The sequence below is a fragment of the Schistocerca serialis genome, chromosome 8, assembly GCF_023864345.2.
Source record: "Schistocerca serialis cubense isolate TAMUIC-IGC-003099 chromosome 8, iqSchSeri2.2, whole genome shotgun sequence".
Taxonomy (NCBI): Eukaryota; Metazoa; Arthropoda; class Insecta; order Orthoptera; family Acrididae; genus Schistocerca; species Schistocerca serialis.
The window spans coordinates 487053693-487078993 of NC_064645.1; the positions used below are offsets into that span (position 1 = coordinate 487053693).

Genomic DNA, 25301 nt, shown 5'->3' on the forward strand with positions numbered 1-25301 from the left:
TTCGTAATGATGTGGAACGTGCCAGGTTAATAAAAGATGTCTGTACAAGATATTACATTACACAAAATATTGCATGACACTAATGTTTAAGTCGTCTCCCCCCCCCCCCCCCCCCCCCCCCGCCCCTCCTCCCCGCCTCCCTTAATTTATATCTAAAAATTCAGCCAATGAGTAGAAGGAGTTGTCATCTAGAAATTCTTTTAATTTATTTTTAAATGTTGGTTGGCTATCTGTAAGGCTTTTGATGCTGTTTGGTATGTGACCAAAGACTTTTGTGGCAGCATTATTTACCCCTTTCTGTGCCAAAGTCAGATTTAACCCTGCATAGTGAAGATCATCCTTTCTCCTGGTGTTATAGCTATGCACATTGCTATTACTTTTGAACTGGGTTGGATTATTAACAACAAATTTCATAAGTGAATATATATACTGTGAGGATCCCCAGATCCTTAAATAGATGTCTGCAGGATGACCGTGGGTGGGCACCAGCAACTACTCGGATTACACGGTTTTCAGCAATGAATACTTTTCTACTCAATGATGAATTACCCCAGAATATGATGCCATATGAAAGCAGTGAATGAAAGTAGGCATAGTAAGCTAATTTACTGAGATTCTTATCACCAAAATTTGCAATAACCCTAATAGCATACGTAGCTAAACTCAGACGTTTTAGCAGACCATCAGTGTGTTGCTTCCAGTTTAACCTCTCATCAATGGACACACCTAAAAATTTTGAAAATTCTACCTTAACTACAGACTTCTGTTCAAAGTCTATATTTATTACTGGAGTTGTGCCATTTACTGTACGGAATTGTATATACTGATTTTTATCAACATTTAAACAGAGTCCATTTGCTGAGAACCACTTAATAATTTTGTGAAAAACATCATTTACAATTACATCACTTAGTTCTTGGTTTTTGGATGTTATTACTATACTTGTATCATCAGCAAAAAGAACTAACTTTGCATCTTCATCAATGTGGAATTGTAAGTCATTAATGTATATCAAGAACAGTAAAGGACCTAAGACCAAACCCTGTGGGACCCCGTACCTGATAGCCCCCCAGTTTGAGGAATCAGCTGTTGTTTTAACATTACATGGACCACTTATTTCAACTTTCTGCATTCTTCCAGTTAAGTATGAATTAAACCATTTGTGCACTGCCCCCCTCAAACCATAATGATTTAGCTTATCTAAAAGAATTCCATGATTTACACAATCAAAGGCCTTTGAGAGATCACAAAAAATACCAATAGCTGATGTCCGGTTATTCAGAACATTTAATATGTGATCAGTGAAAGTGTATATAGCATTTTCTGTTGAAAAGCCTTTCTGAAAACCAAACTGACATTTTGTTAGTACTTTATTTTTACAAATATGGGAGGCTACTCTTGAATACATTACTTTCTCAAAAATTTTTGATAGAGCTGTCAGAAGAGAGATTTGGCGGTGGTTGTTGACATCCGACGTATTCCCCTTTTTATGCAATGGTTTTACAATGGCATATTTCAGTCTACCGGGGAAAACACCCTGCTCCGAAGAGCTATTACATATGTGGCTGAGAATCCTACTTATCTGTGGGGAACAAGCTTTAAGTACCTTGCTGGAAATGCCATCAATTCCATAAGAGCTAACACTTTTCAATGAGTTTATTATTTTACTGATTTCAGAGGGAGAGGTTGGTGGAAATACAGTTGTTTCAAACTGCACAGGTATGGCCTCTTCTATTAGTAGCCTTGCCTCTTCTAGTGAAGATCTAGATCCTATTTTCTCTACAACATTTAAAAAATGATTATTGAAAATATTTTCAATTTCTGATTGTTTGTTAGTACACTTGTCATTCAGTTTTATGGCACTAAAGTCTTCCTGTGCTCTTGGTTGCCCTGTTTCCCTTTCAATACTATTCCAAATTGCTTTAATTTTATTGTCAGAGTTACTGATCTCAGACATGATACACATGCTTCTGGACTTTTTAATAACTTTTCTTAGTACCGCACAATAGTTTTTATAATATTGAACAATTTCGGGGTCAGTACGCCCTCTTGCTGTTAGATGCAGTTCTCTTTTACGGTTGCAAGATATTCTTATTCCTTTAGTTAGCCAAGGTTTTTTATATGTCATCTTGGAATTATGTTTAACTATTTTCTTGGGAAAACAATTTTGAAATACCCTTAAAAATGTATCGTGAAATAAGTTATATTTCAAGTTTGCATCGGGTTCCTTATACACTTCATCCCAGTCTAGCTGCTGTAGGCTTTCCCTAAAGTTTGCAATATTTATATTGTTAATTGAACGCACTGCTTTGAAATTCTGATTTGATATACTGCATGGAGCTATGTCATATACTGTAACTAGCTGTGCACCATGATCTGAAAGACCATTCTCAACAGGATAAGCATTTATGTCCTTAAACTTATCTTGGTCTATAAAAAAGTTATCTATCAATGTCCTGCTGTTCTTTGTTATCCGAGTAGGAAAATCAATGACGGAGCTCCAATTGAAAGAACTGAGTAATACTACAAGGTCATTCTTCCTATTACATTCTTTCAGGGAATCAACACTGAAATCCCCACAAATGATAATTTGCTTCCCCCTGTCTGACAGATAGCACAACAAAGCATCCAAGTTTTCTAGAAATAGCTGGAAATTCCCTGAGGGGGACCTATACACTGTTACAATTATGAAAGTGCCATCATTTAGTTTTAGGTTAGTGGCACATGCTTCCATATGTTGCTCTACACAAAATTTTTTAGTTTCTAAATTTTTTACACTGTGGAAGCTTTTGACATATATGGCAACTCCTCCTCTCATCATATTATCTCTACTTACATGTGCAGCTAATTTGTACCCATTGATGCTAACCTTTTGCATATCAGTGACAATGTGATGCCCAGACAGGCATAGTATATCTATTACATTCTCAGTTTCTATATCTTCTAAACAAAGCAGAAGCTCATCAGTTTTATTCTTCAATCCCCCAATATTTTGATGAAAAATACTAACATTATTTTTCACTTTACTTTTGTGAGTATCTTGAACTTTTTGTCATCTTTAGTACTTGCCTGGCTGAGTTTCCCACTGGACACTGATTTTACACTAAAAAAGAGTTTCCACCATGAGATGTAGTTCCTTCCCCCTTTAAATATCCTGCTATCAGCCCAGCCACTTTACCCTTCCCTTTCTTGTTGAGGTGCAGGCCATGTCTAGTATAGTCCCACCTACAGAGTGAATCGACAGGAACCACACCAATGTGTGACCAACCTCCTTAATCCCCCCCCCTCTGCCCATCTCCTTCTCACTCCTCTGGCAGGCCATCTCCCCATTCCCCTTCTCTATTTCCATCTCCTACTACACCCTCTCCTTCTCTACTTCCCTTCCTCTCTGCACATCTTTCCCCTTCTATCATACCTTGAGCTTTATTCATTGTTATTGCAAACGAAACCACGACTGGGAATTGAAGTCGCCTAAAATGAATAGGTAAATCTGTTGAAATCATTGGTATTTGGGTTATGAGAGAGACCGCTCCAGATGCCTTTATCTGTGAGGGTAGTAGCTTCATTACCACCATTTCACACGGTTTTAATCTGTGAATAGGTAGGATTACAGAGTTTTCAGATGATTCAGATTCCATAGTAGTATTATAATCATTAGCGGATAAGCCAGAAATACAACTTTCCTGTTTTCTGTTAAAACCGACTGCGAGAAAGAAAATAAAATGGCAAATTGTTGTGTTTACAATTTTTGCTTAAAATTATATATATAGGAAGAATTATATATATAGGAAGAATCAATTTGTCTAATGGTTTAAATTGCTTTCTATCTAATTAAGACTGACTGTGAGGAAGAAAACTAAACCACACATTTTCAGAACAAAGCACTTTCTTTCTCTGTTTGCTTTAACAGAAAGCCTGTACATTGTTGTTTGAAAAAATACAGATTCTGTGTCTGTCTGAATGTTTATGAGCAAATCTGAAGTAAACGGTGTCATTGGATGATGACTTGCCTTCATATAGTAAAATCTTTTCCACACCTAGAAATTAAACATGTTGTAATAAGTGATATGCATTCGAATATGCAAATACACTACTGGCCATTAAAATTGCTACACAAAGAAGAAATGCAGATGATAAATGGGTATTCATTGGACAAATATATTATGCTAGAACTGACATGTGATTACATTTTCACGCAATTTGGGTGAATAGATCCTGAGAATCAGTACCCAGAACAACCACCTCTGGCCGTAATAACGGCCTTGATATGCTTGGGTCAAACAGAGCTTGGATGGCGTGTACAGGTTCAGCTGCCCATGCAGCTTCAACACGATACCACAGTTCATCATGAGTAGTAACTGGTGTATTGTGACGAGCCAGTTGCTCGGCCACCATTGACCAGATGTTTTCAATTGGTGAGAGATCTGGAGAATGTGCAGGACAGGGCAGCAGTCGAACATTTTCTGTATCCAGAAAGGCCCGTACAGGACCTGCAACATGCGGTCGTGCATTATCCTGCTGAAATGTAGGGTTTCGCAGGGATCGAATGAAGGGTAGGGCCACGGGTCGTAACACATCTGAAATGTAACGTCCACTGATCAAAGTGCCGTCAATGCGAACAAGAGGTGACCGAGACGTGTAATCAATGGCACCCCATACCATCACGCCGGGTGATACGCCAGTGTGGCAATGACGTATACATGCTTCCAATGTGCGTTCACCACGATGTCGCCAAACGTGGATGCGACCATCATGATGCTGTAAACAGAACCTGGATTCATCCGAAAAAATGACATTTTGCCATTCGTGCACCGAGGTTCGTCGTTGAGTACACTATCACAGGCGCTCCTGTTTGTGATGCAGCGTCACGGGTAACCGCAGCAATGGTCTCTGAGCTGATAGTCCATGCTGCTGCAAACATTGTCGAACTGTTCATGCAGATGGTTGTTGTCTTGCAAACGTCCCCATCTGTTGACTCAGGGATCGAGACGTGGCTGCACGATCTGTTACAGCCGTGCAGATAAGATGCCTATCATCTCGTCTGCTAGTGATACGAGGCCATTGGGATCCAGCACGGCGTTCCATATTACTCTCCTGAACCCACCGATTCCATACTCTGCTAACAGTCATTGGATCTCGACCAATGCGAGCAGCAATGTCGCGATACAGTAAAGCGCAATCGCGATAGGCTACAATCCGACCTTGCAAGACAACAACCATCTGCACAAACAGTTCGACGACGTTTGCAGCAGCATGGACTATCAGCTCGGAGACCATGGCTGCTGTTACCCACGACGCTGCGTCACAGACAGGAGCGCCTGTGATGCTATACTCAACGACGAACCTCGGTGCACGAATGGCAAAGTCGGAAATGTGATGGTACGATTTCTCCTCCTTACACGAGGCATCACAACATTTCACCAGGCAACGGCAGTCAACTGCTGTTTATGTATGAGAAATCGGTTGGAAACTTTCCTCATGTCAGCACATTGTAGGTGTCGCCACCAGCGCCAACCTTGTGTGAATGCTCTGAAAAGCTAATCATTTGCATATCACAGCATCTTCTTCCTGTCGGTTAAATTTTGCGTCTGTAGCACGTCATCTTCGTGGTGTAGCAATTTTAATGGCCAGTGGTGTATCTAAATTAGAATTCTTGGTTGTTGGCCAGTTAAGCCACCCTTTTCTGTTCTTGCCAACCAGATTCTTCTGGTACTTTTCAGGATAGATGTTCTGAGTCTGCTTTTTGATTTTTGTACAAGTTTTTTTTCTTAAAAATTGTTATGAAGTAGTTATGAGAATGCTCGTCCTTATAGTTTTTACTTTTATATGTGGTATTTATGTTTTCATTTTCCAGTACTTGGTCATTTTCTTTCAATACATGATGTTTTTGTGACTGCTCCATATTTATCTCTCTACACCTATTAATTGGTTCCTTTCCATTTTGCACAGTCCATCCTTCTCAGCCATAGCTTCCAATACCTCCAATAGCTTCCAATACCTCCAATAAATATATTGATAAAATTCTTTTTGATTTCTATAATATATTGCTACATTACTTTTATTTATGAAGATAATTCTTTTTCAATACCCATTAGACTTTTGTGGTTACTTTAGTTAGTGCACTATTGAAGTAACATAATTCATTTATTTGCTATAGTTACATTACATACTTAATATTTGTCCTCAGTTGCTTTTCCAGTTTCTTTATAACTGTTATTCTGATTTCGTTTTTGTATATATTCAGGTCATTATTGGGTAGGTCCACAGTCAGTGTGTGTATCACACAGTTCACGTCAGTTTCTGAAACTGCAAAAGACTACAATAGCAGCAAAAAATCCAGAACAATGTATTTATTATTTTGTCCATTTTAGCAGGTTTTTCATAGTTTGTATTCCCATTTCTATAAATAAATTAAATAAATGGTGCGGGTGTGTGGGAGGGAGAGGGTTATGGAAAGTCTCTTCCTCATTGTCATTAAGATCTATAGCTAATGTTTGTAAAAAGCTGACCCTCATCCTTTACAATCGTGCAACCTTTCGTGCTCACCCACTCACCATGATGACATATAAGTAACGAGTATCGTATTGTTGGAACAAAGTCTTGTTTCTTTGGTTCATCGAAAGTAAAAGAAATGTTTGTGTAAATAGGAATTTTCCATTAGAATTTTTTTTTTTTAAATTCACCAAGAGATGGAGGAACTGGCCAATTAATAACCTTCACTGTACAGCTGATAGAAATAGGATTTCTTGCTTTCAAATCATTCTTCTTCAGGAGGAGACAGCAGAGTTGGCGGAGGTAGGAAAGGGGTTGGGGTAAGTCACCCAGAATGCAAATTGAGAGGCATAATTGAGGCATAAGGAGTAAAGGAAGGGTGTAATGATTTTTTAAATAAATTATTTATAAAGCCATTTCAAAACTAATACTCCTTGCTGTACCTGGTTGTTTGCCACCTAAATTTCCTTACACAAGCTGACTTTTCCTCCCAGTGTTACATTATAATCCATTTTCTGCTAAAGAGTTTTTAAGTAAAAGATCAGTGTATTGCTCCACTATGTATGTATAAGTAAAAATGCATGTAAATTATTTGTTTTTGTTATAAGCCTACAAAATATCGAATCAAGATCTTTGCTATGTGCAATTCAATTTTTTTTCCCCCAAGTAATTTGGAAGTATATTATGAAAAACAAGAGGATGGTCCATATCAAAGAGGCCAAACAACATGACATGCTCCCAATTCCTGACACTGAAGGTAGCAAGAGGAACATCACATTTGATAATTGGTACACCAGTTGCCCTTGGCAATATCTCTCCTAAAGAAGCAGCTTACTTGTATCAGCGCACTGAAAAAGGACAAAAGAGGAATACCTATTGAATTTCAGACAAGCAAAAATCAAAAAGTTGAGTCTTCAAGTTACGGATCTCAAAAAGACATCACTCTCACATCATATGTACCAAAGAAAGACAAATCCCTGATACTGTTGTCCACAATATTTGAACTACCAATTCTTGATGATAAAACAAACAAGTCTGAAATAATAATGGACTACAACGTGACCAAAGGGGGTGTTGGCACTGTGGATCAATTATGTAATGCATATATCATCTTGTTCCTAGTGAGGCAATGGCTAGTGTATGTCTTTTACTCTTTCATGAATGTAGCAGGAAATAATACATAGATTTTGTATAACTCAAATCCAATAAAGCCCACATTATGCAAGAATTTTTGAAGAATTTAGCAATGGCACTGATGAAGCCCCATCTAACAAAAAGATCCAAAATAAAGTGTCTGCCTGGCGACATTTCAGCATTCTTGATTAAGTATCAGGAATCCTCAGATAAAAAAATAATGTCTGTCTATTTCTCCAGAATCAGCAAACAAGAAATTGATGGCTAAACTGCTGAACTGATTTTGATAAAATTTAATATGGAGATAGCTTGAACATTGATGAAGAACAAAGACTGCTTTAAAGAGTATGTAGTACAACCTGTTTTCTTCTTCTTCTTCTTCTTCTTCTTCCTTTTCACCCTCTTTGGGGTAAGCTGGATCAATCATTTCTTTCACGATGTTCTTTTCTTGGGGCCCAGTATTTCTTCATTCTTTCTGATCTTCTTTTCCTCTCTTCTTCCGAGATGCAGGGTTTGGACTTTTGGAACCTTACGTTTTCATCTTTAGTAATTAATTTAGCTGTTCAATTAATAAGTGAATTTCGTGAAATCTTTAATTCTACTATGTCTTTCTCAGTTTCCTTAAACCAGTTGGGTTTCCTTTTGTGGTTACATTAAAAAGTCAAAGATTTGTTTAGTTAATCTGTTGGAATTCATTCTGAGAAGATAACCATAAAAATTTATCCTCCTTTACACATAGTATCTGAAAGTTTTTCAGTTTTCTTCTAGAGTGTTTCATTTTTTGTGTATATAATCTTATTGTCAAAATTTTTGTCGTATGATTTTTCTTAAAATTTTTCTTTCCTTTAGCTCAAGTTTTTCCATTTGTCTTTTGAAATTCATCTTTAGTGTTTCTGCTGCATACAGTGCTTCTGGCTTAATCACTGTCTTGTAATGTGTAATTTTGGACCCAGAAAAAATAAACTTGAATTGGCGTTCCAACTAACAAAAAATACGTACAACCTGTTTATTAATTTAAAGAACATAATGTGAAATTTGGACCAACAATTACTCTTTGAAAAAACTCTCTCTCTTCGACTTTTGAACTTCATCATGCTTGTGAAAGTGCTTTTATTGTTTGATATATTCTACATAATACAATTCTACTTAGAGAATACATTGTTTATACAGTCCTCTTTGTGTTTAATCCATATTTCCATATTAATATCAGTCACAGACCCATCACATTTTAGCCACTGAGCATTGTGTGTTTCTTATAACTTCTTTGTTCCATTCAAATTGGTGTGAACAGTTGGGGGTCATGCATTTAGCATTGCTGTTTCATGTTCATGGGTTCCTGATTTCAATTTCCACAATTTCCATCTCTGTCAGGCTTCCTCATCATCATTTTATCGTCATAGACATGCAAGTCACCAAAGTGGCATCAAATAAAGACTTGCACCAAACTCCTGAACGTCCTAACCAGCCAATGAAGCTCATTTCATTTCGTATTACTGATACGCAAGCACATCTGTGGGTTAACAGCTAGAATACAATGCTTAATATTATGAGAAGGAAAGTTGCTACTCACCATATAGTGGGGATGCTGAGTCAACCATAGAGTGGGGATGCTGAGTCACAGATAGGCACAACAAAAAGGCTGACACAGTATAAGCTTTCGACCAACAAGGCCTTTGTTGAAAAACCACACACGAACACACACACACACACACACACACACACACACACACACACACACACACACACACACACACGCAACTAACACCCACATAACTACAGCCTCTGGCAGCTGAAGCCAGCTTGGGCTGCCAGAGGCTGCAGTCGTGTGCAAGTTGTGTGTGTGCCGGCATGCATGTTTTCGACAAACGCCATGTTGGCAGAAAGCTTATATTGTTTGATTATACAATGCTCAATGTGTTTAATCCATGCCAGTCCACACTTCCATACTAAAATTATAAATGCGAAAGTAACTGCATCCACATTTTCACAACTAAACGGCTGAAACGATATCCATGAAATTTTGCATGAGATTATTTGAACCCTGATGAAGAAGATATGCTACTGTACAAAGTGCATAGTACAAGATATTTATTGATTTGAAGAATATCATGAAAATTAAGGAAAAATATTTTTTGAAAAATTTCTTTACTCTTATCGTACTTATGAAAATGCTTTTATTGATTGATATGTTCTAGATAATATGATTCAACATAATCAGTACAAAGCTTATTCAATTCTCAACATGTTTAATCCATACTTCCATACAAATACCAGTATTATTAATTGCAAAAATAACTCACTCTTTGACATTTCCAGACTCTACTGAACAAATTCCGATTATATTTGATATGCTGATAGCTTGAACCCTGAGGAAAACCATAGGCTACCTTAGAAAGCTATATCCTTTTGAGTGTTATTAATATTCTTAATTGTGGTATACCCACATGCTATGTAGATGACGCTGGAACGATGGTGGGTTACTCTTAGTGCCTAAAGATTATTCCTTGGCAGTGCAAATCCAATGTTATTGTGTGTGTGGTTTATGATTTTGAGCTCCTACATAACCTGATATAGCTGGAAATTTTTGGTGGAGATACAACAACAAAATCGGATGGCAAGGCCAATAATCATATTCAAAACTATTACTAGAAGCCTCTCAAATGTAAGTCTGATTTAGCGCATGGTTCCAACAAACAGAACAATCTTATGTCCACCTGTACTGGGTGCCGAATGTTAGAAAGCCTTAAAAGCTACAGAGACATTGAAACAGTCACAAGCCCATCACATTGTAGATGCTGAGCGTCACGCATCTCTTACAACTTCCAAGATGCTTGAAGACTCAGGACAACAGAATCATTTAAAGGCTGTGAGACAAAGTGTTGTACCTTTAAAAGTGCTCATGGGAGACTTTTAGTGAAACTGCATTTGATTATGATCTATTAACTGACTATGTTAATCATAAATCATAACTTAGTCATTACCGGGAGATGGATCAAAAATGTAGGCACCATAACAAGCTATGGCTTATGTTCCTGAGGCCTAAAATGTAGGGGACTAAACTGAAAAATAGAGCAAGTAAACCTCAAGTGAAACACTTTGTATTAACTTTTCATGAGATATTTAAAGTTTACCTGAAAAAGTTCAAATAATCAATCAGGTTCACAAAAAAATAAAGAATTAAAATGCTCAATAACAGTATTCACAAAACAAAAACCATTTTCCAAGGTTTGAGATAGTGTGCTGTAGATTATGTTCTGGTGTATAAAATACCCCGCACACCTGCTCGACTAAGGGAAATTTTGGCATGCCTGCTTGAGGGTTTAGTGGTTGAGGAGGGTAGACTAGGCATGTGGCAACTTGAATCAGATAAGCACCGTGCAAGGAGTGTGTGTATGGAGGTTATGGGAGGTATGATAGAGGGACAGATAGATGGCTCTCAGTGGCAGTAGCAAAATGAGCAGTAGCAAAATGGTGACACAAACATAACACACAGAAATAAAGGAGAGGGGTGTGGAGGTAAATACGAGGTTCAGACAGGATCAATATGGGATATAACAGTAGAAAAAAAAAAGAAAAAGAAAAACGGATACATGGAAAAATCTACTCACCAAGCCATGGCAGGGGAGAATACACATATAAAAAATATGGAAATACACAACATTTCACATCCAAGGGCTGTTTCTTCTGGCAGAAGAGTTTGAAGGAAAAGAATAGGGTTGAAGGAAAAGGAATGGCAAGGTTTAGGAAATGGGGAGAGTTACAGAAATGACATTGTTACTGCATGGGATGAGAATCAAAGACAGATTGTTGGTGTTGTACCTCACAACAGCCTGGGTAACTTTGAAGGATGGAGCGCATTTTAAAATGTCCTCCAAAATAGGGTCATCAAATTGTAGAAACTGTCCAAATGACCGCATCTCTAATCGTCTCCTCTCTGCATGTGATTCCCTAAGTCCTTGCCATTTTGTGGGTGTAATTATTTATGACACTGATTAAATTACATACTGGATGCAATAACGTGGCAGTATCAGTGAAAGTAGGCTGTTAATAGAGCTTACATTTTGCCAAGGCTCAGGTGTGCCACTTCCATGAGGCGAACCACTTTGTACAAGAGATGGCACATATTGGATGAGAGCATTGACAGGAAAAGCAATTTTACAATGGCTGAATCCGTTATATGGAGTACGGCAAAGTGCTGCCAGACAAACTTCTCATATGTTTTCCACTCTTCCGTCATCTTGTCGTAAGGTAGGAACATTGGCGAGTTTGTAGCTGACTGGTGCCTGCACCGCTGTCATGTACAGTCACTCAGCTGCAGTGTATCCCCCTGGCGGCCATGATCCACAGTAGTGCGCAGAGTGATTGTCGCATCATATGTGCCAGACACGCAAAAGTCAAAAAGAGCGGAAACCTAAGTGCATTGTATGGGGTATCCAAGTGAGGGGTGGGGGAGGGGAAAGGGAGGGTTATAGAGAGGTTGCAAAATAAAAGGGAGCAAATGAAAGTAATAGTTACTGAAAAGAAATGCTGAGATCACAGAAATTAAAAGACCAGAGCATGCTCTACAACAGGATATTGTGTGTTGCCAGTATACACTGCTTGTCTATGACCATTCATACTGATAACTGGGTGGCAGTCATCCAAATGTAGAAGGCTGAACAGTGTTTTCATAACGGCTTCTACACAATGTGTTATTTCACAGGTGGCACTCCCTTTGATATTCTATGTTTTGCCAGTTGTAGGGCAGATAGAGATGGTGGTAGGAAGGTGCAGGGGGCAAGTCTTACAATGGGGATGACCACAGAGGCTGGTGCCTTAGGATAGGGACAGGCAAAGATTTCAGATGTTGTTTGTCACCATTGGTGCCACCTCCCTCAATAATAACATTCCTCATGTACATGGTCTGTCTGTCTGCTGAACATTACCTCCACGAGGAGCCCACCTGATGTTAAACCTATGACAGCCTTCCTACTTGCCTTAATCAGCTTTATCCATATGAACAGTTGCTTTATCTTTGAGGGCTAGGCATACAGATATATCTAGGATGCTGCCAGAACAACTAGAACGACTCCTCCGTATGCCAGCCATTGTGCTTTGAGGGGGCTTTCTTGAGATCCTGGTTTGATTTGATATATTGATGACATCTTTGCCCTATGGACTCATGGTGAGGCTGACATGGAATTTTTGGAATCTCTAAATACATTCTCCCAGTTAAATTTCACATGGTCCTATGCCAAATCCCATACCTCTTTCCATGACGATGACCTCATCCTCACAGAGTGTCAGCAACACACTACTGTTCGTATTAAATATACAAACAAACAAGGGTACTTACATCATGGCAGTTGCCATCCATTTAATACCAAGCATTCCCTCCCATACAGCTTTGGGATTCAAGGCAAACACATTTATTCATATGCATACTCTTCAGATTTGCAGCACTAAACCAGCATTTTCAGTTCTGCCTTCACTGTAATTAATTATCCCACCAGCCTAGTTTATAAGCGATTTCTTGCGTCATCAAATCCAAACCTGGTAGTGCTGATTCCTTGAAAAAACAACATATGGAAGTATACCACTTGTTACTCAGTACTATTCTGGTCTTGGATGTGTTAATCGGCAACTTATACAAAGCTATGACTTCCTAAAATCATGCCCTGAAATGAGGTCCATTCTGTCTGACATTTTGCCCCACCACATATAGAATAGCTTTTCACCCCACCCACCACCATCCCTCCCCCACATCCCACAAATCTCCACAGTATCCAGGTCAGACCCTACACTCCCTTCTGCACCCATTTCCCTACCATATGGCTCATATCCCTGTGACCACCCCCTTGTAAGACTTGCCCGATGCACCTTCCTATCACCACTTTATACAGCCCTGTAACTGTCAAAACATATAATAACAAAAGGAGAGCTAGCTCTGAAATGACACGTCTGTTATGTAAACACTGCTCAGCCTCTTATATTTGTACAACTGCCACCATGTTATCAGTTAGTATGGTCATAGACAAAAGGTGTATACTGGCAACACACGATATCCTGCTGCAGAGTACTCTCTACAACATGACAGTCATGATCTAGGTACCTGCATCACCACACTGACCATCTGGATTCTCCTTGCTGATAACAGTTTCTCAGAACTCCACTGGTGGGAACTGGCATGTGCTTTTTCTCACCACCGATGTGGCCTAAATTTACATTAATTTCTGTGATCTCAGCATTTCTTTTCAGTAACAACTTTTTTTCCTTGCTTCCTTTTATTATTATTTTTCATTTCCTTGTCCCCCGCCCCACACACACAACCAACCACCCTCCATAATATACCATGTATAATGCACTTAGCTTTCTGCTCTTATTGACTCTTGCACAATGTTTTATCAGTAATAGCTGTCTTCGTTATTACCGTATCTTTCACATTCAAGTTATCAGTATTCAGCTCTCGTCAGAGATCAGGCACCAATAATCAGTCTGTAAGTCTCATCTCATCCATTAAGTCTCCCCTGATCAGGCATTCTAGGTGACTTTTCTGTAACTCCCCATTTCCTAAACCTTGCCATTCCTTTTTCATCACCACTCTTCATTTCCCTTCAACCCTTCTACCAGGAGGAGGAGCCACTGGCTCTGAGAACTCGTGCATATCCAAGTCTTTTCTATGTGTTTTCTCCTACCGGAGCTTGGTGAGTCGATTTCTTATCTATCCATATTGTATTGTATTTTCCAATATTGATTACTTTAGTGGAAGAAAAGAGTGGGTTTAGGGCGGAGAACAGAAAATATGCTGGAAGCAACACTTCCCATCCACAGGGTGAAGAAAAAATAGTGCACTGGGAAGTCCGCGTGTAGTTCCTCATCCACGTTCAAGACAAAAGTTTTTCTATCAAATCAGATCGGTTACATTTTAAAGACTCGTATATGAAAATAGGAGCTGGCAACACGGTCGCATCGTGCAGTGCATCGGAATGCACAGAGGAATGTGTATCACCCTACACTATCATACCAGCTGTTGTAGCTTGCTGAGTAGACTGCTGGGAAACCAAACCCGCATCCACCATGGAGCTATTATTCAAATCCTTGTCATGTTCCTCTTTTATTTTTTAAACTTCTTTTCCCTAGTTCTCATTGTTTATAAGCATGACTTCATATTGTCACATGGCAATAGCCTATCATATGACAGTAATATCCGTTAAACTATATATATGTGTCTACCAATTGTTCAGTGCACAGCAATAACTATTTCTGTCAAGTTCTTGTAGGGCGGCTTCCCGTTGAGTACACAAACAATGAAGCATTGATAAAATCTTCTGAGGTAGACAGGCAAGTCAATGTGTCATTCTCCGACAACATTCAGCAAGTTTCTTACTTGCCATCTTCAGGTGAAGGGTCAGGTTCACGTGTCCTCCGGGTCTTTATAGCCGCTTGACCCGGGATTCTCTGTACCCTCATTGCTGGTCGGGGCAATCAGGCGCAAGCAGAATCGGGTCTGTGGCACATGGTAAGGGTGCGCAACGGGTGGCAGGTCCCAGCATCTCATCTTGGTGTGGCCTGTTTATTCCATCAGCCGCCACCGTCCTGGTTCCATCAGCGCGTATTCTTGGTAATATTGTGTCCCACACGGTGCTATGTTTTAAGCAAGAATACAATGAGAGTGTACCAGTGGAAGCAGGACAGTGGCAGCTGATGGAATAAACAGGCCGCACTAAGACGAGACATGGGACCTTCCTCCCCTCCCCTCCCCTCCCCTCCCCTCCCGCTGCCCACCATGCTCCGCCGCATCAATTCCACTCGTGCCTTATTGGCCTGATCGGTGCCGAGAAACACGTGGTCCAGTAGCTATAAGGACCCAAATGAGACATGGACCTGATACTTCGCCTGGAGATTGCAAGTAAGAAACTTGCTGAAATGTTGCTGGAGAACAACGCATTGACTTGGCTGCCAGTTCGAGAAGATTTTATCGAGATTCGCCAAGAAAGCCACTATTCTCAATGAAGACATTTATATGTTTTTGGTGCTGGGTGCATCCAATAACCGAGCAGCTGCTGCTGCTGCTGCTGCTGCTGCAGTAGTGTACCCTCAAAGGCACCATCCCGATAAGAATGTTTTTCATTGCCTGGAGGAACGCCTTCAGGAAACCAGGAATCTTCATCCACAAGTAATCAACAGAGGTCATCCAAGGACTAGACTTAATCCACAAACATAGGACATGATTCTTTCAACAGTCACCTCTGCGAAGTACCTATGATATTGCAAGGCAGTTTCAAATATCTCGAACACTGGTTGTTGAAGTGTTGCACGATGTAGGACTGCGTCCGTATCATTACATGTTCATTCAAAATAAGTGGCTAGAAGACTGCATTCAGTGAATAAAATTTTGTGAATCACTTTTGCACAAAGTGGAACATAATGATCATTGTATAAGTAGCATGATATGGACTGATGACTCTAGCTTTACTCGAGAGGGTATTTTCAACCTCCACAGCAGCCATTGTTGGTCGGAACACAACTCACGTTGCCTGTGAATGTAGCTTGTAGGCACACTTTTGGCATAAAGTTGTGTGCTGGAATCGTGGGAGGTGTGCATTTGGCCCCTTACCTTTTGCCGGACAAGTTGATGCACCCCTGTATTGTACATTTCTTTGCAATACTGGTCCTTATGCATTAGAAAGCGTTCCACTTGGTGTTCAGCGACAGCTGTTGTTTTAGCATGATGATGAACTGTGACACTTTTGAAAGAATGTCTGTAACTATTTAAAATGGAAATTGATTGGTGATTGTGGTCAAATGTTCTGGCCTTCAGTCCCAGATATTTGTTTGTGAGCACTCTTAAAGGAACAAGTTTAAAGTACTCCACCGATAGATGTGCATCACCTAATAGCTCGCATACATCCTGCTTCAGCAGTGGTGGATGCAGATGTGTTGCAGGGGATCCAGCAAAGTGTGACCCAGCAGGTGGTCACTTTGAACATCATCTATAAAGTGAACATGCTTGTATGAGTATTATGTAGCAGCTGTGTGAAGATAAGCCTGAATGTCAAATCCACAGAATGGAATTAGTGTATTTAGCATAATGTACAATCTAATGTAGCCTACCTATTGTATTTTTTGTTCCTCATTGGATTCAGACAGTGTTACTGTATCCAGTAACATTTTCTGTTGGCTTTATTTGTGTCATGCGTAAAAGAAAGTGGTCATTTTCATCTGCAAGAATTTAATGTTGAGTCTTAATGTTTAAATAAAGGTAACATTAACAGAAGGAAATGCCCAAGACACTGCATTTTGGAAGTATAAATTGGGTACAATTTGATGCCTTAACTGCAAAAAAACAACAACAACAAAAAAAGTTTAGTGCGAACCTACTCAAACATTGGCAAGGCTGCATATCTGTTCCCCATGGCATTGCCTCGTCTCGCTGAGCTAGTGGGCCAGCTCCGGCACAGCGCAGAATTCATGCTCGTTGTTCTTGGCCACTCTGCATGCAATTACAGCATTGCTAGAGTCTCATTTTTTAAATCACATTTCTAGTAAAACTACGGGTAGGACAATGCTTTTCTAGATATTATTTTGTCTTAAATTGGGATGAGGAATTGCCTGCTGACCGACAGTTGCACCTTTTTTTTCTTCACCCTGTATGCAGTTAACCAGGACTTGTGCTTGGTGGGGATGTGTGCCAAGGCTGATGTATAATGTGACTGCTTTACATATGACTGTACCTTTTATAGGATACAAAATGCCTGTGATGACAAGGAAATGTTGTACAGGATTGTGAGATGTGTAGGCATATGGATAGAGTAGGATATTGTGCAGGTTGAGTGAATGACAGATTACTGCATTGGGAGATGGTAGGATTTTGATTAGGCTGACCCCATCTCAGGACATAATGAAAGGTATGTGAACTGCTGCCAAAGGATGTGGTTTAATGTTTCAATACCTGGATAGTAAAGGAAGTTTGGCTAATGACTGGTGAGCAGTGGCAATAAGTTCGCTATTTCTTAGGAAGTAATGGTGCAGGAAATCTCTCTTAGCCAGCTGGACAGGATATTCTGTATGTTTAAAAGCTCTGGGAAAAGTTAATGCCATCATATTTTTTTAATAGTATGACAAGCCGGCAGTATCTTAAATATAGTTGCTCAGCATACTGTTGTTAGCACAAACCTGAAGATGGCAGAAATATTTTGCACCAAAATATCATGACAGGAAGTTACCAACATCTGGAGGTTCTCTAGAAACTTCATAAAACATCATATTTCTGTTTCTATTTTCATTTTCAGTTCCTCTATTGCAGGATTTTGCCTCCTACGAATCCAACCAGCCAATACTTCACCAGTTCTGGATACTTCCTTTCATCCTAGAAAAAATCCAATCTCATATATTCTTGCCCAAACCCTGTCAGGATCTTAATGTTCCTGCTAATGGACTTGGTATTAAAATTTGTATGGTTGACTTTTTTTCTACACATCTTTTTGTAAAGGCCTTTATTTTTTTCAATTCTAATAGTTTCCATTCTAGTCTTTCATAAACACACCAACAAAACTCGGAAAGTAATTAACCAGCTTTGTTCCTTTCACAAAGCAATTTTGCTCTGTGACAGTAATTTCCTGCATCAAATTTCTGTGGTAGAGACTGCTAATCCCCCAACATAATTTCCAACAGCACCTAAGGAATCTCTCAGCTATGTGTGCCTTATTTCTGCATGGGCATACCTGTATCCAACAGAGAATCTATCACTCTCATCCCCTCTCTCTGCCCCACCCACACACAACTTGCAATTGCTGACATACCCATATCCACAGAAACATCATGCACCGCTGATGAAACACACTGCTCCTGTAGTCCCTCTTTAGACTTTCAGTGCGATCAACATATTTTCCAAAACGTGATTCCTATGGAACTACTGGTCCTCAGAAAAGGCCACTTCTTTAACCCCACACCTAGTGTTAATAATGTTGGACTAATAGAGGTTATTTTCATTTACACACTCTCTTCAGTGGAATCATTTTTTCTTATCAACTAATGATGAAAGCCAGGTAAGAAAACACACAACTTTTTTTACAAGGAAGAGAGTCCATGAATTTCTTCAGCTATGCCTTATTCATGCACTCCTTGTTCCAAAATGGTCCCACATGTTTTCTACAGGATTAGAATTAGGTGATTTAATGGGCCAATTGTGATGCAGTAGTGTGCTTCATTGTTTTTGCACTAAGAAAGCAAGTGTGCAGCTCTTTGAAGGTGGCTGTTGTCAGCTTGGAAGACTGGAGTGTTCGCAGCGTACTTGTCACAAATATGTGGAAGAATGGGTAACACCTGATCACTGAGAATGTTGAAGTAAACATCTTGGTTCATGTTCACTGTAACCTCAATGATTGGATCAGAGGAAAAATACTCCCAAAATATCACAGAATTGCTTCTGGCATTATCTACACCCTTAACACGCAGCAGGTTAAATGTCTTGTTGGGATGTCGGTCTACTTGACACCTTGAAGCGTTTGGAAGGAGGCAAAATTGTTACTTGCTAGACAACGCTGCATGCCTCCAGTCACCTATTGTCCAGTTCCTGTGTTACATGGCCCACTAAAGACATGCATCTGTGTTTGCCCCTGTGAGTAGTGGCTATTTGTGAGGTACCCAACTTCAAATATCCATTGCATGCATTTGTGACAACACCAGTTTCATCAGGTTAGTAAGTGATTGAAAAGATATGATACATTTCTCTGGTTCCTGTCAGTTAGTTTATGACTGCCATTCTTAAGCCTTGTTACATGACTGTGAGTGGTGCACCATCCTTTGTAGACATGTTGGCCAATACACACTGATGCACCACCATACGGTTGACTAGCCTATAAAAGGGTTGAAAACATTGTGAAAGCTGCATTCTTGAGCGTAAATGGCGATGCTATCGCAGACTGCAGATTGCGCTGCTGTATTTGACCATGAGAGGCACCTACGCATGGCCTGAGTACATTACAAGTGTCATTTGTTCTCAGAGCAGTGTTCGTATAGTTGTCAGTGCATTATATCAGAGCTAAGTGAATTTGAGCATGGGCCAATTGTTGGTGCTCATATGGTAAGTGCTTCCCTAACCAAGATACCCAAAGTGTTTGGCGTTCAGAGAGGCACTTCATCGAAGATGTATGCAACATACAGGGAAAGTGGAAAATCATTGTCTGCTAAGTCACAATCTCTGGTGAGAGATCATGACAGATATTGAAGATGATTGCACCGAAAAATAACAGGATGACAACTGCAAAATCACTGCAGAATTAAATGTCACACTCACAAACTATTAGTGCCAGAACAATGTGAAGGGAGCTCCATACACACGGATTGCAGGGTGAGCTGGAATTCCTACACCGCCCACCAGTGATGCAAGTGCCTATAATAGGAAAACGTGATGCCGAAGCCATAAAACTTGGACTGTGGACTAATGTCAGAAAGTCATTTGGTTGCATGAGTGTCATTTCACACTGTTTCTAGCTTCTAACCGAGTTTATGCCCCAAGATTAAAACATAGCAGGGGATCGGTGACGGTTTGGGCAGCCTTATTGTGGTATTCCATGGGCTCCATTGTTATTCTGCATGTTCACATTACTGCAAAGGATTATGTTGCCATTTTGACTGATCAGATTCACACACAGTACGAAGAGTGCTCAATGAAATGAAATGTCGTGTGGCTAGGGTCTCCTGTCGGGTAGACTGGTCGCCTGGTGCGTGTCTTTTGAGTTGATGCCACTTCAGCGACTTGCGTGTTGATCAGGATGAAGTGGTGGTGGTGGTGGTGGTGGTGGTGGAGGTGGAGGAGGAGGAGGAGGAGGAGGAGAACACAACACCCAGTCCCTGAGTGGAGAAAATCCCTGACCCAGCAAGGGATCGAATCCCGACCCCTTTGCACGGCATTCTGTCGCACTGACCACTCAGCTATTGAGGCAGACAGTGTTCAATGAGTAATGCAACATATTTTATTTTCTTGGCCAATTTCAGATGAAAAAATGCAGACTTTGTTATGGGACATCATCGAATATTCACATTTTAGCCCCTATAGTTTGGTGAGATTGGTTCTGATGGATGGTGGCACCATGTGTATTCTTCAAAATTATGTCTGTAACCGCAGTGTGTTCCAAGCAAAGAGCTGTCATTGAGTTTCTGTTGATGGAAAACAAGAAAATTGCAGATATTCATAGGTGCTTGCAGATTGTCTATGGAGACCTGACAGTGAACAAAAGCACAGTGATTTATTGGGCGAGGTGTCCATCATCATTGCAACAAGTTTGTGCAAACCTGTCTGATCTCCTGCATGCCGGCCAGTTTGCGCACAGTTGTGACTCCTGTAATGTTGGGATGCGCAGACACACTCATTTGAGGTGATTGATGGATCACAATCAAACACCAGATTGCACAACTGTATGTCTCTGCTAATAGTGCTGACACACTCATCCACCAGTTGGGGTACTCAAAGGTGTCTGCCCACTGTGTTCCTCGCCGTCTAATGGAACAACATAAACAGAGATGAAGGACCATCTGTGGAATTGCTTGGCTCAATGATGGATTCACTCCACAGGAAGCAGCATGTAGGTGATGGGGAGGTTATTGATGCAGTGAGACATTGGCTCTGATATCAACCAGAAGAATAATCCCATGCAGGCATACAGGCCCTCCCAGTAAGGTGCCGTAAGGCCATTGCATTGAACAGAAGTGATGTTGAAAAATAGCGTTTTGTAGCTGAAAGAGGGCGAATAGTATGGTGTATTGGAATCGTGAATAAAAACTAATCTGCTTTCAGAAAAAAATTGTTGCGTTACTTATTGAATGCCCCTCGTACAGTGTTTGTTGCCCAATGGCATCATCCAGGACAGATTTCGTGAGCACAAGGATGAATTATTGTATCTCCCTTGGCCACTACATTCCCTGGATCTCAATATAATTAATCCTTTGTGGTCTGCATCATCGTTACCTGAACTTGATCCATTCTGAGATGACTGGAAGCTGCTTTGATTGTCAATGGGGTTTCCAAAATGTATTAGGCATGGTAATGTGTTGTGCATTTTAGGTGTTTCCAGATTTTCTTCCTCCACTGTACACACCACACCACTTCACTAACACGACTTATATTAGCAGTGGAAGGTCATTTCACTGGCTGGTATCAGTTCTACACCATCTACAGAACTCCAAAGTGACCAATGTTCTCTTTTAAGGGGGTGACTTGTATTTCATCCAGTGAATTTAGTTTAGCCTTACTCCTCCACACTGTGATAAACCTTTGAAGAATTCCACATCTCCAACTTATCTCCCTCCGAATTCATTCCCAGCAATTTTAATATCAGAGCTAAGAAACACCTGATTATGAACTTTCAGGCATTCCTAACTTTTATCATTCTTTCTTTGGTAAAGACTGTGACCATGAATGATAATTGCTGAGTGGCTGAGAGTCCCCACCAACATTCCATCGCCTTGCTTAGAAATCTGACCACTACATTCCAGGCCCACAAGTACAGTATAACCTTCAATAGTTCCTCAAAACATCTAGTTGACCAAAAACCAGTCAACCACTTATATCCCACTTCAACAACTCAACTCTACTGGTGTCCCTTGTGATTGCCTCATTGTGGCTGGTTACTGTGCTCCCACAGAAAGATCCTCTATCTTTGTTGACCACTATCTCCAGCTAATTGCTCTCAGTTGCACTTCCTGCCTGTGATATTAATCTCTACACAGTCCATGTTCCTTGATTGTCACAGTAGATGCAATGTCTTAACACTATATATTTCTCATTAACCTCGTGATACCAACCCCACCACTTCCTTCTTACTTCTATACCAGCATATTCTGATCTACAATTTCTTGGGAGTGGGGGACTATGGAGAAGAGAGATCAACATGTATACTGAGGAGTTATGAGATACCTCCTAATATCATGTTAAACCTTATTTTGCCTGGTGTAGTGCAGCAACTCAACATAGCATGGAGTCAACAAGTCGCATACTGCCCCCATAGCTGTCCATAATTGCAAAAGTGTTGCCAGTGCAGGATTTTGTGCATGAATTGACCTCAAGATTATGTCCCATAAATGTGTGATGGGATTGATGTCAGGCAATCTGCGTGGCCAAACCACTCACTCAAATAGTCCAGAATGTTCTTCAAATTACTCGCAAACAGTTGTGGCCCCTGGTGACATGGTGCATTGTCATCCATAAAAATTCCATTGTTGTGTACTACAAATGGTCTCCAAGTAGCCGAACATGTCCATTCCCAGTAAATGATCTGTTTAGTTGGACCAAAGGACCCAGACCATTCCACGTAAACACAGACCATTCCCTTACATAACCCTCTTGCACAGTGCCCTATTGACAACCTGGGCCCATGGCTTTGTGGATTCTGCGCCACACACAAACCCCACAATCAGCCCTTACCAACTGAAATAGGGACTCATCTGACTAGGCCATGGTTTTCCAGTCGTCAAGGGTCCAACCGATATGGTCATGAGACCATGAGAGGCACTGCAGGTGATGTGCTGTTAACAAAGGCACTTGCATCGGTTGTCTGCTCCCATAGCCCATTAATGATGGGCATTATGTTAGTAAAAGGGTGAATGACTCTTCAGACCATGATGCACAAATTTTAACACTGAAAGGTTTTTGTACTCAGACAAATGATAATTACAGTCTATGTAGAAAAGCTAATCCAATTATAGTAGAGAGTTTTTAAACCTCATTAAGGAACAAGTGTGGCAGAATGTTTAAAGTACCGATAACATAGATGACAAATAGAATGCTTTCCTTAACACATTTCTCATGCTCTTCGAAAGTTTCTTTCCTTTAGAACACTCTAAACAGGGTACTAGCAGTAAAAGGCAGCCTGAGTGGCTGACTAGTGGGATAAGGATATCATGTAGAACAAATGGGACATGTATCAAGATGTTAGAAATAAGTCAAAATCAAGCTACAATAGCCTATTACAAACAGTATTGTAATGTGCTTAAAAATGTTACTAGGAAGGCAAAGAGTATGTGGTATGCAAAAAGAATAGCTAATTCACAGGATAAAACTAAACCATATGGTCAGTCATTAAGGAAGTGACTGGTCAGCAGCACAAGGTCGAGGATATAAAGCCAGTACATAGTAAAAATGTTATTGATAAGTCAGATATATGTACAATATTTAACATTCATTTTCTTAACATTGCAGGGGAAATATAATAATAACTTAGTTTCTACAGAGAATCATATAACTCTCTTGGAAATTCTCTCTCTCAGACTGATACATGAAATACTTCTCTGTGATATTGACAACTGAGAGATCGAGTCAATAATTAAATTACTGAAGACTAAAGACTCTCGTGGATTTGATGGAGTATCTAGAAGTATATTAAAGTGCTGTGCTGCACATGTTAGCCATGTACTTAGCCATATTTGTAATTTTTGCTTTAGGAATTGCCAGTTTCCTGAACAATTAAAGTACCCATTCGTAATGCTGCTTCAGAAAAAGGGTGAAATGTATAATGTAGACAGTTTTAAACCTATTGCAATGCCATCAGTGTTTTTCTAAAGTTGTGTATGTAAGGATAATTGATCATTTTATTTCACATAAATTGCTATAGAATGTACAGTTTAGTATCAGAACTGATTTAACAATTGGAAATTCTATATTATCTTTCCACTGTGAGATATTGGATGGATTAAACAAAAGATTTTGTACACCAGGCATTTTTGTTTGGTTTAACTGAGGGATTTGATTGTGCTGCTCACAAAATATTTCTCCAGAAGTTAGACCCTTATGGAATATGGAGAGTGGCTCACAGTTGGTTCACAGACAGCAAAAGGTCATTCTTCACAGTACTGGGAATGGCTGTGATATGGGATCCAAGTGGGGCATTGTTAAATGGGCGGTGCCCCAGGGATCAGTGCTGGGGCCACTTGTGTTCCTTATATTTAGAAATGACATGTCCTCTTGTATTACAGGTGATACGAAAATATTTCTGTTTGCTGATGACATTAGCTTGGTAGCAAAGGCTGTTGAGTGCAACTTTGGCACTGTTTCAAATAGTGCAGTTCAAGACATAAGTTCATGGCCTGTAGGAAAATAAACTAATGCTAAATCACAGTAAGACTCAGTTTCTACAGTTTTTAATAAATAATTCAACAGAAGTTGATGTTTTAATTTCACAGAATTGTTATATAATTAGTGAAACTGATCAGTTCAAATTTCTAGCTCTTCAGTTTGATAGTAAACTGTCATGGAAAGCCCACATTCAGGACCTTATTCAAAGACTTATGCTGCCATTTTTTCTATTAGAACAGTATCTGAAAAAAGTTGTAGTTCGACACAAAAGTAGTCTATTTATTTTATTTTCTTTGGCTCATGACATATGGTATTATATTTTGGGGTAAGTCATCCCATTTTCAAAGGGTATTTTTGGCTCAGAAACGGGTGGTTTGGGCAACAAGCGGTGTAAGTTAGCAAAACTCTTGCCAACCCCTGTTCATTAGTCTGGATATTCTGACATTGTCCTCTCAACTTATATATTCTTTGCTGTCATTTCTTTTGAACAGTCCAGCTTAATCTTGAGATTAGCAGCTTTTAGTCAATTAATACTAGGTAGAAATCCAATCTGCATTAGGATCACACTTCCTTGACTTGTGCAGAAAGGTGTGCAGTGTTCTGCTGCATCCATTTTCAATAAGCT

At 39.9% G+C, this 25301-nt stretch overlaps 1 protein-coding gene across 1 annotated transcript in view; it reads left to right on the plus strand.

The window, feature by feature from the left end:
• Positions 1-25301, plus strand: part of LOC126416745 (ubiquitin carboxyl-terminal hydrolase 20) — a 187938-nt gene that overhangs the window by 150486 nt on the left and 12151 nt on the right. The gene's annotated exons all lie outside the window — the stretch shown is intronic.